Source organism: Lampetra planeri, unplaced genomic scaffold, assembly GCF_965212315.1.
Source record: "Lampetra planeri unplaced genomic scaffold, kcLamPlan1.2.h2 scaffold_125, whole genome shotgun sequence".
Classification (NCBI taxonomy): Eukaryota; Metazoa; Chordata; class Hyperoartia; order Petromyzontiformes; family Petromyzontidae; genus Lampetra; species Lampetra planeri.
This window is the reverse complement of record NW_027613965.1, coordinates 1-5,217: the sequence shown is the minus strand read 5'-3', so window position 1 is coordinate 5,217 and position 5,217 is coordinate 1. Positions and strand designations below refer to the sequence as shown.

The 5,217-nt window shown below is 47.7% G+C and overlaps 1 long non-coding RNA gene across 1 annotated transcript; it reads right to left on the bottom strand.

Moving 5' to 3' along the window:
* Positions 1–1,221: 1,221 nt before the first annotated feature.
* Positions 1,222–5,133, bottom strand: LOC144738976 (uncharacterized). Its single transcript, XR_013589333.1, has 2 exons — positions 5,052–5,133; positions 1,222–1,477 (listed from the first exon to the last, which is right to left on the bottom strand). It is a non-coding gene; the product is annotated as an uncharacterized LOC144738976 (long non-coding RNA).
* Between the last annotated feature and the right edge of the window lie 84 nt (positions 5,134–5,217).

Sequence of the window (5,217 nt, the reverse complement as noted above, 5' to 3'; positions counted from 1 at the left end):
CCCCCCACTCACCCCCCCCCGGTGCCAGGCTAGGTGTCTGTACCCACCCCCACTCACCCCCCTCTCTCTGTGTCTCTTTCTGCTTGTTAAATCACCACCACGGTGCCAGGCTAGGTGTCTGTACCCCCCCACTCACCCCCGGTGCCAGGCTATACGGGCGATCTTTGTGTGTTGGGAGCAAGTTTGAGTGGCATGTAACCGTGGGAGTTGAACGGGCGCCTGCTGCTACTGACAATCGTTGACAACGGTTGGATAGACGCTGATAGACACACACACAGACAAGACCAGGTGGACAGACACAGACAAGAGGAACAGAGACTGAGAAAGATACACAGAGACTAAAAAACACAGGCAGAGAGACACACAGAGGCGAACAGAGACACAGACGGACAGAGATGTTGAATCGAACTCGCTGAACTCGCTTCATTGAAAGAGATTCCTCGATCTTTGCCCATCCCCAGAAGTCGTTCTCGTTTCTATTTATTTCATTGTGTGTGGTGTGTAGTGTAAGCCATGTGGGATATCGATGTACACGGACATGAACAACATCAGCAGACAAGACGTCTTTCATACTCTTTGGTTCTTTCGGTAAAGTCACGTAGGTAAAATAAATAAATGACGAAGTTTCGATCGCAACACGAGCGGTCGTCCTCAGGCGAAAACATCCAGACATTGTCGCGGCAGAAGTCACGTGAGCTACAGCTGAGCATTGTTGTCATGCGGTGGGCTCACGCGAAATTGATTTCTGCAACACGAAGGTACTTTGAAAACCCACTGGCGATGCTCTTTTATATAAGCGCACAACTTTATCTATCTGTATTCTTAGTTCTTTCTTAAAATTCTTAATTTTGATTTCATTTTTTACCTACGTGACTTTACAGAAAGAACTAAGAATATAAATCCTTGCAGTCACGAAAGCTTCAAACCTAGAATTAATCTGTGATGAATGCTGCACTTTCCGTCGTTTTCATGCAGGGGGCGCTATAACCCTACGCGCCTCCTGCATGAGCGAAGGAGGCGCAGGGACAGACGTTCGACCACGTTGGAATCGATCTGCAGACGGCGGTCTTCTGGCACGGCCAGCTCTGTGTCGCCTCATCTCAATCCCGCGATCCCAACCAGGTGAAAGTCCGCATCGAACCGAATGCCCGGCAAGGCCACCTACTTAACGACGAGAGAAAATTCACACGAAATGTCGTTTTCAATTAAGTCTTCCCGATGTAAAATGATATAAGCTTTTAATGAAGAAATACAATCATAAAATTCAAAACATAATACAATTCAAAGTTGTTTCATTTTAAAACTTCAAAACGGAGAATCGGGAGTTTGCGTGGATGCGTCGTTCGTGTGCAATTTTCTTTGTGCCTTTCCTGGCCCAAGGCCGTAAATGGTTGAGGGGCACCGCAGGCGGTGAGGCTTGCTTCAACCCCATGGTTGTCAACATCCAGACGTTAATCAGCAAGGACCATTTCTTGTCCTAGTTCGCAAACATATAAGACATCAAGCAAAATTCTCATGAGTGTTGTTGTGGAGAATGCATCTACTAGATGTGCTCTGCCTTGTAACCAAATACAAATCTGTACCAAAAATGTATTTCAAATGTGCTCTTAAAATTACCTCCTTGCTATGAAGCAGATCAGCAGACACGACATCTTTCATTTATCGATCTCTCCACGAAACAAAGGAATGTTTTACACAAACTATAACTAGCACAGACTTCTGGGAGCGCGTCATTGATTCAGTGCAAGCCACCTGTGGACCCTTATTGGTGCACAGCGTCTCAACAGCAGCTGGGCTTGCTTCAACCGATAGCTTCAAAGATCCAGACGTTAATCAGTAAGGCGCATTTCTAGTCCTAGTTAGACGAAATGTGTCAACACGTAATACAAAATTATAATTCAAGTTGTTGAGAATGTATCTCCTCTACGTGTAACTTTTAAGTGGTTTGCCCTGTAACTGATGAATGATCCGAGTGTGCTCCCTATTTCAAAGACAATGAGTTGCTCCAGAGGGAGATGCTTCCTGAAAACACAAAAAAAACCCTTTGACCTGTATCACCAGAACAATGAGTCTCACCTGAGTTATCTGTACAGGTTACTTGCAAAACACACACTGTGTCCTAACATGACTTATTCAATGTTTGACCCTTATAGACAAAATGGTACATGTGAAGTATTGGAAAATGACGGCAGGAAACTCCTTGACGGGAACACACTTCTTTTATTAAATCTTGACTTGTAACAATACAACGCGTGGCCTCTCTTCTTCACAATGCGCTTCTCTTGACTCTGGATTCTGTGCTGCCGGCTCTCTGTGCCTCGTGTAGACTCCGCGCCTCGGCTACACTCCTCTCTCGCCTCGTGTAGACTCTGCTACACTCTCCACTCGCCTCGTGTAGACTTTGCATCTCTCTCTCTGGCTACACCGTATGCATACTCGGCTCGTGTAGACCTTCCTCTCTCTCTGGCTACACCGTATGCATACTCGGCTCGTGTAGACCGTTCTCTCTCGCTGGCTACACACTATACATTACTCAGCTCGTGTAGACCGTTCTCTCTCGCTGGCTACACACTATACATTACTCAGCTCGTGTAGACCGTTCTCTCTCGCTGGCTACACACTATACATTACTCAGCTCGTGTAGACCGTTCTCTCTCGCTGGCTACACACTATACATTACTCAGCTCGTGTAGACCGTTCTCTCTCGCTGGCTACACACTTATACCTTACTCTCCTCTACTCTCCATTACTCTCCTCTCCGGGCTCTATCTCTGCACCTTCGTCTTCATTCTTAGATGGTTCCACTTCCCCCCTGCTCCTCTGTGCATCACCTTATATACCCCTTCTTCCCGGGAGACGGAGCGGATGCGGACCTCAACGTCGGCACCGCTCCTCAGTTACCCAATCCCCACGCGCTATCCCTACGATCCGGTTCCGCTCAGCGCGTGTTTCCACTCCCCGACCAATCACACCGCGCTGCTACCCGATCACTCCCTCTGGGCGCGTCACCGGCACACAGCCAATCAGCAGCACTACCCCCACCCGCGCACTGACGCCTGCTCCTCCCCGTCAGCGCGCGTCACCACACACACACCCGTACATACGCGCTGGCACACGACATATACACCCAGCGCGTATCACCACTACACATGTACGCACACAATCAGACAAGTATTCATTCAAAATTAGTGACAGGCATATTAACAAAATTGAATTACTGCACTGAAATATACTGCATTAGGTTACATTGCATTAACAAGAAGCTAATTTAAAAAAATACGCACCATCTGCTTAACAGTGTATGTACAACATACTAATGCACCATTCAAAACGAGTCGGCCATTGCATGCTGGTGTCTGGGTAAAAATTGATAAAAATTCTAAACATTACCTACAAACTCCACAACTGAGATGCCACATCAACCATCGCCCCCTACTGACAGGCTCTTGTCCACATGCAAGCCGGTGCAGGGCCACCACCTTGTGCCACACAGGGGCAGCTGCTACTTGGGGATGCTCTTCGAGTGTTTGAGACGAGAAACGATACAAAACTCCGAATTGCCGAGGCAATTAAGCAAGCACAATATAAATGCAATTGATAACATTGAATGCTTGGGAGCTTATTGGCATTCGCTCCTGGTTAGAGGTCTACCCATCACACAGGTCCACAAAGACTGGCCGCTCTTACCCTGCAGGTTGAACCTAGGAACTGAGTGTTCAACTTCACATTCTTGTCATTAGAGGCCTGTGACAAAGGTGCATCTATTGGAGCGGCATCGTCTAAGGCAGTGGTTCTTAACCTTGTTGGAGGTACTGAACCCCACCAGTTTCATATGCGCATTCACAGAAGCCTTCTTAATTGGAAAAATAAAATATTTTTTTCAAATTCAAAACATAGGTACATGTTTTACTGGTGCACAATCATGAGTCAGGTGTGTGTCTTAACCTCCGCCGAACCCCTGAGACTGACTCACCGAACCCCTGGGGTTCGATCGAACCCAGGTTAAGAACCACTGGTCAAAGGCTTACGCATCTCCCGGGTCTCCATTTGACTTTGTATTGTCTCGGAGGAAGTCAACCCACACCTCCACTTCCACAAACTGCTGGGAGTCGCCTCGCTCTGCCTCACAGTCAGAATTCTCCTCCTGCTTCACGTTGCCTCCATCGATGCGAAGGTCCCATTTGGGAGTTGAATCTTCATCTTCACATTTTACCTTCACTTCTTTGCTCTTCACCATCACGTCTTCACATTTCACATTCACCTCTTCATATTTCACCTCGTTACCTTTAAAAGTGTCCAAGCTGGGATTTTCTTCCGGTTCTTGTTTGATGAGCGATGGGCTCATTGCAGCACTTTGACTTTCACAAGCTGATTTCACACTCCACTCCTTGTGGATCTTCTGATGCTTGTGTGTTCTCTGGTGTCTTTGAAGATGTGGTGACCATGCAAACGCCTTCCCACACACACTGCACTTGAAGGGGTTTTCTCCCGTGTGTGTTCTCTGGTGTGCTACAAGAGCAGATGACTGTGCAAACGCCTTCCCACACACACTGCACTTGAAGGGTTTCTCTCCATTGTGTGTTCTCTGGTGTTTTATAAGAGCAGATGACTGTGCAAACGCCTTCCCACACACACTGCACTTGAAGGGTTTCTCTCCCGTGTGTGTTCTCTGGTGTGTTACAAGAGTAGATGAACGTGCGAACGCCTTCCCACACACACTGCACTTGAAGGGTTTCTCTCCCATGTGTGTTCTCTGGTGTGTTACAAGAGTAGATGAACGTGCAAACGCCTTCCCACACAGACTGCACTTGAAGGGTTTCTCTCCCATGTGTGTTCTCTGGTGTTTTATAAGAGCAGATGACTGTGCAAACGCCTTCCCACACACACTGCACTTGAAGGGTTTCTCTCCCGTGTGTGTTCTCTGGTATGTTACAAGAGCAGATGAATGTGCAAACGCCCTCCCACACACACTGCACTTGAAGGGTTTCTCTCCTGTGTGAGTTCTCTAGTGCCGTGTCAAATGTTCAGGACGATCCGTGCTGTATGCACACCGGTCGCATTGATGCCTTTTGCACCAAGCTGCGCCGAGTGCCTTTGCTCCATGAGACCAATTCTGCAGAGGCAGCGACAGCTGCAGACAGACAAAAAAGAATACCCACACCATCTACACGTCAGTATCGAGGCACAGAGGAATGCATATACACAGTCACACGTCAC